Source organism: Peromyscus leucopus, chromosome 6 (assembly GCF_004664715.2).
Source record: "Peromyscus leucopus breed LL Stock chromosome 6, UCI_PerLeu_2.1, whole genome shotgun sequence".
Taxonomy (NCBI): Eukaryota; Metazoa; Chordata; class Mammalia; order Rodentia; family Cricetidae; genus Peromyscus; species Peromyscus leucopus.
In genome coordinates this window covers 87,178,344-87,190,828 of record NC_051068.1, presented here as the reverse complement: position 1 = coordinate 87,190,828, position 12,485 = coordinate 87,178,344, and positions in this window count along the sequence as shown.

The following is a 12,485-nucleotide window of genomic DNA, read 5'->3' as shown; positions in this document are numbered from 1 at the left end:
CATTTTAGTAAAGAATCACTTGATAACAAAAGACTTCATGAAACTGTAAAGCCTACCTATATGTTGCATAAAAACATTAATTTAGATAAAAATATTTTGTGACTTGTTCTAGAAATACATTGTATCTATGTTAGTTTGGTATAGTTCTCCCAAAAATTAGTACAAAGTAGATTAAACAACAACATTTAAAAATGAGATTACTAAATAGTAAGGTAAGATAAAGAAAACTAAATGAGATTGCTTATGTTAAATTGAGAAGTTAACTATAGTTGCCTGAGTACTTAAAAGCAAACTTGTGAACAAATACCTGAAATTTCCTATGTACACACTATAGTATGGCACAAAATGCATACAATTGTAAACCTAGAAGTTAGACATGATCAGAGTAAACTGTTAATATCCAGCCCTACTGAGGAAGTATCTTTAGATGATTCTATCAACAGTTAAGTAAGTAACAATAGAGCTCATTCTCTCAGGATTTCAGTGGGTTAAGGAATAAGCCCTAGCTGGGAGGAAATGTGATCTTTAATATTATTTTTGCTTTTGTTAGATGTGAAATTGAAGGTCCACATTGAAATTTTGATTTTATTTGGTAATTTCTGTTGTGCCTTATCACTAATATTTTATAGAGGTGTACTGGATAATTTTATGTCAACTCCACACAAGCTAGAGTCATCAGAGAGGAGAGAGCCTCATTTGAGAAAATGAATCCACAATATTGGGCTGTAGGAAAAGACTGTAGCACATTTTCTTAATTAGTGATGGATGGATGAGGCCCCAGCCTATCATGAGTGTTGCTTTCCTTAGGCTGGTGGTCCTGGATTCTATAAAATAGGAGTAAGTCATGAGGAACCAGCAGCAACATTCCATGGTCTCTGCATCACTTCCTCCTTCAGGTCCCTGCCCTGTTTGAGTTCCTGTCCTGATTTCCTTCAATGATGGACTATGATATGGAAATGTAAGGCAAATATAACCTTTCCTTACCAATTTGCTTTTTTTCATCACAGCAATAGGAACTCTAACTTAGACAAGAGGAATAAAAAGAGTCAAGCTTTGTTTTTGTCAGTATGGGGGCCTGGAAGATATTTAAGGTTTATCCTTGGCACAGCTATCCACTATTGTCTGGCAAGAGTCATCTGTTGACTTCCGGATACATCAGTATGAACTGATAATACCACTCCAATAATATTTCAGCTTTCCAGGACAGAGTATTATCTTAGAATGCTCCTTTTTCCTTTTTGGATCTCAGCTGCCATGTAGGAAAATTTCCCATTTTCTCATTCGTTTGATGTTTATCACATGTTTATATATGATGAGGTGGCCATGTACAAGGAAGACAAAGAACAAGTCCAACTCTTGGACCTCAGATTATTTAAGTAGTGCCTGCCCAGTTTATGGTTTCTGTGTGGCATGTGTACATGTTTGAGTGTGTGCATATGTGCACGTGGAAGCTAGGAACTGATATTATGTGTCTTCTCAAATCATTTTCCACTTACTTAATGTGGTATTTTGAATGAAAATTGCCCCCATAGACTCATCAGAAGTGGCATTATTGGAAGTATGACCTTGTTGAGGGAAGAGTGTCACAGGAGTTGGGCTTTGAGTTTTCAGAAGCTCAAGTCAGGCTCAACGTCACTGTCCCTTCCTGCTATCTACAGATCAAGATATAGAAGTCTCAGCTGCTTCTCCAGCACCATGTCTGTCTGCATGCCACCATGCTTCTTGCCTTGATGATGATTTGGACTAGACCTCTGAACCTGTAAGCCACCCCAATTAAGTGTCTTCCTTTATAAGGGTTGTCTATCGCCTGCAGTATCTCTCTTCTCTCTCATCAATTGGATTCCTGAAACACAGCCTGGTGCCTGGCTGTGTATCTCTGTATCTGCCTGTCACTGGACAAAGGATTTATGATAGCAAGGTTATTTATGAGGGTAGACCAGTCCAGGCACCCTCTGGACCACTGCCAGCAGACCAAGGTGGACGTTGAGATCATGAGAGGAGGGTGTGCAGAGATGACTGGCCACACTAGTGGAAACCCATGAACTGTGGACTGGTGGCTGTGGAGCCCCCAAGTGACTGGACTAGGCCCTCTGGATATGGAAGATGGTTGTTTGGCTCAAACTGTTTGGGGGGCACCCAGGCAGGGGGATCAGGATCTGTCCCTGGTGCATGGGCAGGCTTCTGGGAATCTGGTGCCTGTGGTGTGACACCTTGCATAGCCTTGGTGTAGTGGGAAGGTGCTTGAACCTGCCTAGGCTCAGTGTGCTGGGCATTGCTCACTTCCCATGGGAGACCTCGATTTGGGGGATGTGGGGATGCAGGGTAGCTTGGGAAAGAGGGCTGGGGGGTGAGAGGAGGGGGAGTCTGTGGATAGCATGAGGAGTGAGTAGAAAATTTCTTAATAAAGAAAAAGAAAAAAGAAAAGAAAAGCAAATACAGTAAAAAAAAAAATTGTCTGGTCATGGCATCTATCTTCAACAATGACGTTAATGAAGCTTCTGTGATGTCAGCCTGTGATCTCAGAAACCAGGTGGGGATGGATACAATGGGGCTTCTGTGCTATTGCTGTGATTGGGAGAAATAAAACATGCAATTTTAGTGGAACCAAAAAAATTCAAAGGTGAAAAAAAATGACACTTATTTTTTATGTATAATATTTCTCACTGAACTGGAGCTCATCTACTTGGCTATACTGACTGGTTGGCTATCAGACCCAGAAATGTACTTGTCTCCACTCACCACTCTACTCCACCCACAGTGCTGTACAGACAGATGCATTCTGCCATGCCTGTCTTTTTTGAAGACGCTTAAGAGCTGACTCAAGTCTTCTTAGTTGCATGGAGACTTAACTTACTGAATCATCTCCCCAGTCTCCCACTTGATTTGGGAAATGAGACTCTGACTGGCCTCTAGCTTTCTAAGCAGGCTAGTCAGGCTGGCCAGTAAGTCTCAGGTTTCCTCCAGATTCTATCTTTACAATGGTAAGGTGTGAGCCATCACACTTTGCTTCCTTTGTTTTACACCTGTGTTCTAGGGATCAAACTAAATTCTTTGTGCCTGTACCTGCTCTCACCCTAGCTCCCATTTGATTTTATACTGGGTTAGTGGTGTTTGTCATGTGGTTTAAAGACATTTAGAAATCTTTTCCTGGCTTTTCTGAACTCTACCTTCACTCCTCCCCACCTTTTTTTTCTAACAGAAATCTTTTATGCATCAATACACAGAAAATGCAAATGGCTTAGTTATTTGCTTTATTAGCAACTGAATTTATTTTCTTTCAGGGCTTTTAGCCTTAGGTTAGGGAAAAGCAGTATGCTTTGGAACTTCAGCCATGTGAGACTATATTCCCACTTATAGAACATTCACAGAAAAAACATTCTTAATGTGAAGCTAAATTAGAGAATGTAGCAGAATAAGGATGATTAAAGTAATTCAAATAAAGTTACACTTAAAAAAAATTTGGTTTTTCAAGACAGGGTTTCTCTGTTTAACCCTGGCTGTTCTGGAACTAACTCTGAAGGAGATGCTGGCCTTGAACTCAGAGAACTGCCTGCCTCTACCTCCCAAGTGCCGGGATTAAAGGTGTGTGGCACCACTGCCTGGTGTTACACTGTTTTTAATCTAATCAAATACAAAGCTAAAGGGCGCCTTACTTTCAACTTTGAACATATATATTTGTATTTGTTACAGCATCTTCTATCACTGGAAGCGTTTTTATTCAAGCATGTTTTTAGAAACAGTTCAGAATTTTGTAAAGAAAATGACTTGTTATAAAGGAAATCATTATTTATTAAACATTTATACATGATAGTTCCTGTGCTTCAGCTTTGGAAAATCTTCTTTCTCCCTTCCATGTTCTCAAATCTCTGTAGAATGCCCCTGGAGCATACAATATTGTTTCTGACCTGCAGATGAAGATTAAGGAAGTTTCAAGTAAAGCTTGCTCCTGGCTTCACAGGTAATAAGGAGCAGATCTGCTTTCCTTCAATGGACACGCTCCTAGCCTATGTGATTTAAGCCTTCTTCAGATCAACAGTAACAGGGCAGGAGTATGTTCCTCACAAAGAAAAACACTTATATTCAGATAGCTTCATTATTTTTTTCCTTTTACCAGTTACAAGCATCAAATTTGAATCTTATGCCAACTTATCTTTGATACTATACAAGTAACATACTTATCAACTTTAAAATCAAGATATTATCTCTATAAAATACATAAATAAAACTATCATTTTTTTGTGTTGGGTGCTGAGGATCAAATTTAGGGCCATGTACAAGGTAGGTTATGGCTACTACTACACTGAGCTTCCCACCAGTTCAAAACTAAAATTCCTTAAATATTAAAAAAAAATCACTTTTCTTTCCTATATTATAAGAAGTATATTTTATAAACGCTATTCATAAGAGAATGTATATCATATATAAATATATAATTCACAAAATGTAAAAGATTACGTATAGATCAAAGGCAGCTGTTATATTTTAACAATAATTTAATGGTTGTGCACATTACATTTCAGCAGTGTTAGGATGAATATTAAAAAAGCTAAATTCCTCCCAGATTATGTATTTCTATGCTAAAGAAAGCTGCCATTTTCAGTGTCATTTGAAGTTATTATACTTTTACTTTCTCAAATGATTCACCTGGTACCATACCCCAGTGTGGAGCAAAAGATTATTTCTTTGAGAGTTGACAATACTTTAGAAAATATCAAGGTTTTATAACCAAAAATTAGAACACCAGCCTTTTTAAAGTGATTGGACAAAAGTGTCTTGTTGCTAATGTGGAGTCTGTCCCAGGGAAAGCCTTTCAAATATCAGAAATGAATGATAAATTGTAAGAGAAAGAATGGATACGAAAGCAGAAAGTTTTTTTTGAATAAAGAATGCAATGAACATTTTCCTGAGATAATATTGCATAGGCTCAAAATATTTTTTCAAGATCCTGACCTGCCATTCTACGATTTCACATTTATTTCACACTGTAAAAGTATATTGTCTGAAAAATTAAAACAATTTATTTTATTTGTTAGTTTGGAGACTGGTCTTTTAATTTTATTCTAGTCCTTTGTGGCATAGAGGGTTGCTGAAGATTACACCCAGGGCCTTGAAAATTGTAGTCAAATTTTCTATTCAAAAATACTATTCAAATTCTATTCATGGAGCCAAATACCTGATTTGTCTCTTCTTGGAAGTGGACTATCTGTGATACCAGGCATGAAGATTTTTATTTTTCATAATCTTCAGTCTATTAATCTTCTTACTTAGAAATGAATAAAACATGTTAATTGAATTATATTATCTTACATCAGTGATAAAAAGTGAATAAATAAATTCTCAGGATATTTGTATCTAGATATTTAAAGTTTAATATAAACATTTAAAAGTATGTGTTCTATTTTATTGCTCTGTAGCAGGAATCTTAAAGAGTCTTTTTAATAAAATCAAACCTGTGGCCAGTTATTGGGGTGAATGCTGGAAGGTCAAAGAACCAGAATAAGCCACAGCTATCTCACGTCGCTGGATCCTCATCCCAATGGCTCTCAGCTGAACTGTTGCTCGAAACCTGAAACCTTAACCAGCCAAATGCTTAACCAGCCAAATGCTTATAGTTTCTGGTTCTCATGCCTTATATACCTTTCTGCCTTCTACCATCACTCCCTGGGATTAAAGGCTCACTTTCTGGGATTAAAGGCGTGAGTCACCATGCTTGGCTGTATCCTAGAACAGATGGATTTTTGCCTCTAGAATGCTGGGATTAAAGGCATATGCTACCACTGCCTATCCTAAGTATCTAATGGCATTTCTGTTCTCTGACCCCAGATAAGTTTATTAGCGTACACAATATTTTGGGGAATACAATATCACCACATTGCTCTTTTATCTGAATTTCAGTTGTTTGTAGGATACATTACCATTTATTTGAAATAATTTCTAGACTTCATTTTAATTTAGCTCAAAATGTTTTACTTTGTCTTTAACCCATGTATTATGGAGAAATGTCTTGTTATGTTTCAAATGCTTGACTTTTCCTCCCTCGGTATGTCATTATTTTGATTTTCAGTTTTTATTCTTACGGTGTAAGGTATTTTTTTCTTTATGATCTTGATATTCTATGATTCAGTGAGATGTAATGGCCACTTTTATATATATATTTGCAAGATGGGTTATACACACACACACACACACACACACACACACACACACACATATACTGGTTGTACTGTCACTTTGTCAACTTGAGAGGCTGGAGTCATCATCTAGGAAGAAGAAACCTCACCTTACAATTTGCCTCCATCAGATTATGCAGTAGGCAAGTTTGTAGGGGCATTTTATGATTAATGATTGATGTGGGATGGCCCAGACAACTATGAGCAGTGCCACCACAGGGAAACTATCCTGAGAGGTATAGGACAAGCAGCTGAATGTGAGTGAAGAAGCAAGCCAGTAAGCAGCAATTCTTCATGGCCCCTGTCTCCAAGTTCCTGTCTTGAGCTTCTCACTGACTTCCCTTTATGATGGAGTGTAAGGAATAAGTAAACTCTATCCTTCCCAAGTCACTCTTGACCATGATCTTTATCATAACTATAGAAAGCAGACTAGGACAATGGGGCTGTAGACTGTCTCAGCACTTACTGTCCTTCAGAGAACCCGAGTTCCCCAGCCTTTTTTGACTACTGAGAGCTCCTGTATACCATGGAAAACACACACACACACACACACACACACACACACACACATGCATGCATGCACACAGGCATGAACACACTCATATGCACTTGCTCACACACATACATGTAAGTAAAAATAAATATTTTAAAACAGAAAATGACACATTCTTTGTAGAAATTGCCTGAAACAGCCTTACATAAATATTAATTCTGTATCATAAAGAAGCATTAGAGATTATTTTCAACTACATTTTGTCATTTACTACTCAATTGCAAAGAGTAAGATTATAGAATATCCTATGGTATTTGTGGAAATCTTTCCTTCTCTCTTTAATTCTGTTGATTGTTTTATACATTATTATAATATTGAGGCTCTCTTTTTAATCATACACAAACAGTATGTTTTCCAAAATGAGTTTGTGTCTTTATCCTGAATTTTTTTTTTTACTTTGAAAAGTCAGTTTTGTAAAATGTTAAGCTACATTATGGAGTGTGGTATATGAGTATGTGTGGTGTATGTCTTTGTGTGCATGTGATTGTGCACAATCAGTTGAAATTCATGTTAGAATATCCTCCTCATATGGTTCTCCATATTCTTATTTTAAGAAAGGTACTTTCTCTGAACTGGGAGCTCCCAATTCCACAAGACTGACTTGTCAGTGAGCTCCAAGATCCTCCTGCCTCTATCCTCTCAAAACTGGGATTTTAAGATGCATGACGTCATGCATGACTTTATTGGAACATAGAGGCAGGCCTCAGCCCCAGGGTCCTATGCTTGCTCAGCCAACATTTTACCTACTGAGCCCTTTCCCCAAGTCCTTTGCGGCTGTTGTCTCTTAACTTATATCTCTTTTTCTCTTATTTTCTGACTCCAGTTGCAGTGCATACACATTATGATCAGATGTAGTGGGTAGCCATTCCAGCTTTGGTCTGGAAGTTCCAACCCCCATTGAGGCTTCGGTAACTATCACACCTACAAGGCAGGGTCAAGGGAGGACCCTAAAGACCCGAGATCAGGCCATGCTCTCTTGCTGCTGGGAGCTCAGACGCTGGAGGTGGACCTAGAGGTGGACCGAGGAGAGTTCTCCAGAGAACACCACTGGACTGCGCTGTGTCTTTTCTAGAACCCGCCACCTACCTATCCCTTCATTTGTAAGTTATGCCATTAAATAAATCTCCCTTATAACTATGTGGAGTAGCCTTAATAATTTCACCAATAATCAACATTCATGCAGATTCATAAAAGCTACATTTTTGGAAGAGTTAAAAGAAATAAAACAACAATCAAACAAGTCAAGGGTAATAATAATAATACAGAAGGCCATGCCACTGATTTATATACACATTTCTAGAAAAGCATTTACGCTGTTTTTTTTTTTTTTTTTAGGCCATTGTCCTGTTTGTCTTTTAGTAAATAGGGTTTCTGTTGTGATTTATTCTGTCAAGAATATGATATACTTTTTAAGAATTTGCATTACATGAGAGAGAGAGAAAGAGAGAGAGAGAGAGGATGCATGTTGTTTTTTGTGTGTGTGTGTGAGAGAGAGGGATAGCTAGCTAGCTAGTGAGAGAGAGAGAGAGAGAGAGAGAGAGAGAGAGAGAGAGAGAGAGAGAGAGAGAGAGAATATGTATGTTTGTGTGTGTATTAGTGCCATGGCATGCTTGTGGAGGTCACAGAAAAAAATGGGACATAGTTTTCTTATTTCACTATGTGGGTTCTGGGAATTAAACTCAGGATTCTGGGCTGGGTGCCAAGAACCATACCTGCTGAGCTCTCTCAGTTATTCAACCTATTATTATTATTTTTATTCTGATCTTCTTGCTTAGTAATGTTCTGTGTCTCCCCATTGCGTTGCTAAAAGTATTCACTCCAGTGTTCTTTTAACTGATTTAATAATTCTTTTTCATTATCAGTTTTTTCAAGCACAGAAACAAATGGCACCCCTGTTTAAAAATTGGCAGTTCTTTATAAAGCATGTGTAAGAACCCTGTGATGATGTTCTAATGAAACACTTAATTTTAAACATTGTTTTAATGTCTATAACATCTTTTTAAAGTTTACAAACTGCTGAACTAAACAGCATTGGTGTTAAAGCAGATATTTCTTTTCTGAATTTAGTACCTCTTTATTATTCACTTTATTTTTGAGATTATGAAATTGTGTAATATCTCTTTTCTTCCCTCTGATTCTTCCCATATGTCCTCTCTTGCTCTCTTTCAGAATCATGACCTTTTTTCATTAATTGTTTTTACATACATATATTTTATTTTATTTTTTTATATTTTATTTTATTTTTTATTTTACAATACTATTCAGTTCTAATTAATAGCCACAGATTCCCTTGTTCTCTCCCTTCCTGACCCCTCCCCTTCCCCCCAGCCCACCCCCTATTCCCACCTACTCCAGATCAAGGTTTCCCCCGAGGACTGGGATCGACCTGATAGACTCATTCCAGGCAGGTCCAGTCCCCTCCTCCCAGATTGAGCCAAGCGTCCCTGCATAAGTCCCAGGTTTCAAACAGCTAACTCATGCAACGAGCCCAGGACCTGGTACCACTGCCTAGATGCCTCCTAAACAGATCAAGCCGATCGACTGTCTCATTATTCAGAGGGCCTGATCCAGTTGGGGGCCCCTCAGCCTTTGGTTCATAGTTCACGTGTTTCCATTCATTTGGTTATTTGTCCCTGTGCTTTATCCAACCTTGGTTTCAACAATTCTCGCTCATGTAAACCCTCCTCTTTCTCACTAATTAGACTCCCAGCGCTCCACCTGGGGCCTAGCCGTGGATGTCTGCATCCAGATTCCTCAGTCCTTGGGTGAGGTTTCTGGCACAACTACTAGGGTGTTTGGCCATCCCATCACCAGAGTAGGTCAGTCCTGGCTGTCTCTCGACCATTGCCAGCAGTCTTTTGTGGGGGTATCTTTGTGGATTTCTGTGGGCCTCTTTAGCTATTTGTTTCTTCCTTTTCTCATGTGGTCTTCATTTACCATGGTCTCCTATTCCTTGTTCTCCCTCTCTTTTCTTGATCCAGCTAGGATCTCCCACTCTCTTTCCCTCAACCCTCGCCCTTCATTGCTCCCACTCATGTCCAGGCTGTTCATGTAGATCTCATCCATTTCTCCGTGTCTTTCTTGGGGTCCCGTTTTCCAGGTAGCCTCACTGGTGATGTGAGTAGCAGTCCAGTCATCCCTGTTCCACATGGGATTTAGAACTAAACAGAGAATTCTCAACAGAGGAAACTCAAATGACTGAAAGACATATAAGGAATTGCTCAACATTCCTAATCATCAGGGAAATGCAAATCAAAACAACTCTGAGATACCACCTTATGCCTGTCAGAATGGCTAAGATCAAAAACACTGAAGACACTTTATGCTGGAGAGGATGTGGAACAAGGGGGACTCTCCTCCACTGCTGGTGGGAATGCAAGCTTGTACAACCACTTTGGAAATCAATATGGCGCTTTCTTAGAAAATTTGGAATCAATCTCCCCCAAGATCCAGCTATACCACTCCTGGGCATATACCCAAGAAATGCTCAATCATACCACAAGAGCACTTGCTCAGCTATGTTCATATCGGCATTGTTTGTAATAGCCAAAACCTGGAAACAACCTAGATGCCCTTCAACTGAAGAATGGATAAATAAATTGTGGCACATATACACAATGGAATACTACTCAGCAGAGAGAAACAATGACATCTTGAAGTTTGCAGGCAAATGGATGGATCTAGAAAAAATCATCCTGAGTGAGGTAACCCAGACTTAGAAAGACAAATATGGTATGTACTCACTCATAGGAGGATGCATATATTTTATTTTTAAAGTTCTTTTTTTTTTAAGATTTATTTATTTATGTATATAGTGTTCTGCCTGCATGTATGCCTGCAGGCCAGGAGAGGGCACCAGATCTCATTATAGATGTTTGTGAACCACCATGTGGTTGCTGGGAATTGAACTCGGGACCTTTGAAAGAGCAGCAAGTGCCCTTAACCTCTGAACCATCTCTCTAGCCCACATACACATATTTTTAATACATAAATATAACTGTTCAGTCTGTATAAAGCACCAAATGAAGACATCTGTTTTTATAACTCAGCTCCTCTTACAAACAACTGTGTGCTGTTTTTCAAGTAATTTAATTTCTAAAATACAGGGTTATGTATAAATAGCTAAACAAGTTGACTTTTGAAATAAGAAGACCAAAAGTAGGGAGGGAGATGCGGTTTGTGGGTCCCCAGGACAGCTTCGGGGAGGTAGAAAGGGTAGTAGTGAAAATAACCGAAGTATATTGGATAGATGTACGAAATATCAAGTTATTTGAACTAGAAAACTTTTTCTCACATTAAATTTTTTTTCTAGTTCAATTGTACTTTTTAAAAAATTATTTTTTTATTATGTATACAGTACACATATCCCTGCAGGCCAGAAGAGGGCACCAGATCTCATTACCTATGGTTGTGAGCCACCATGTGGTTGCTGGGAATTGAACTCAGGACCTTTGGAAGAGCAAGCAGTGCTCTTAACCACTGAGCCATATCTCCAGCCCCCAATTGTACTTTTGTATTTGATTGTTCCACTGTGAATCTTTCAATGTTACCCTAATTGTGCTTATGTTGGCATTCTGTTCATTGTTCTGGGTTTATATTCTATATTAGCTACTTTTATTGTGGAATTTAAAAATGGAATTGGTTGCCAAAGACTGAAATATACTTAAAAATTTTGGCTGTTACTCAAAGAAAAAGAAGTATTTATCATCTTCAATACCAGAATCCTACCTGTACATAGACTTATATAGTATAGTAAGAATAATTAGTCCTGTCACCTACACTATAGAAAAACTAAATTAAAATTCCCTCAGTTAAATTATCCACATTCTTGTGTGTGCATATACATATACACATGTGTATGTGTGTATATGAGAGATAGAAAATTACAACAAATCCACTTAACAAAATCTCATTAGATTTTAACCCAGCTTTCTATTGTATAACATAATATAAAAATATTTTACTTAGTTTATTTTATGGTGTTAGAAATTATCTTATGGCTGAAGTTTGATGATCAGGAGCTAAAACTTGGAGTTCAAATATGCTCTCCCTTTTCTCTAGGAAAAAAATTCACAGTCAAATTGAATTAATATAATATAGACATCAGGGACTGAAAAGATGACTGAGTGGTCAAGAGCACTTGTAACTCTTGCAGTGGACCTGGGTTTGAATCCTACTGTCTACATAGTGCCTCATAACTATCTGTAAACCCAGTTTCTGGGGATCATATGCCTCTTGTGAACTCTGTGAGCACTAGACAGCCATTTAATGCACATACATGTGAACAAACCTAGTCAAACACACAAAAATAAAATAAATAAGTCATGGAAATATCAATTCACTATGACAATTTTAGAAATTAATTAAATACACAATGCCCATGAAAATTATATTTTTAAAAATCAGTAGATGCTTATATTTTTGGTTGTGAGCCTAGCCTTTAACGGCTGAGCCATCTCTCCAGCCCGCGGTGGTGGTGCACGCCTTTAATCCCAGCACTTGGGAGGCAGAGGCAGGCGGATCTTTGTGAGTTCGAGGCCAGCCTGGTCTACAGAGAGAGATCCAGGAAAAGCACAAAGCTCCGCAGAGAAACCCTGTCTCGAAAAACAAAAACAAAAACAAAAAAAAAAAATCAGTAGATGCAACTATTTACCCAATCTATATTAAGAAAAGAGATGATGTAAGAGCTTGACAATCTCAGGTCCAGGTTAGTGATTCTGAAGATGCTGAGATGAGATAGACAAGAGATGGAGTTTTCATTA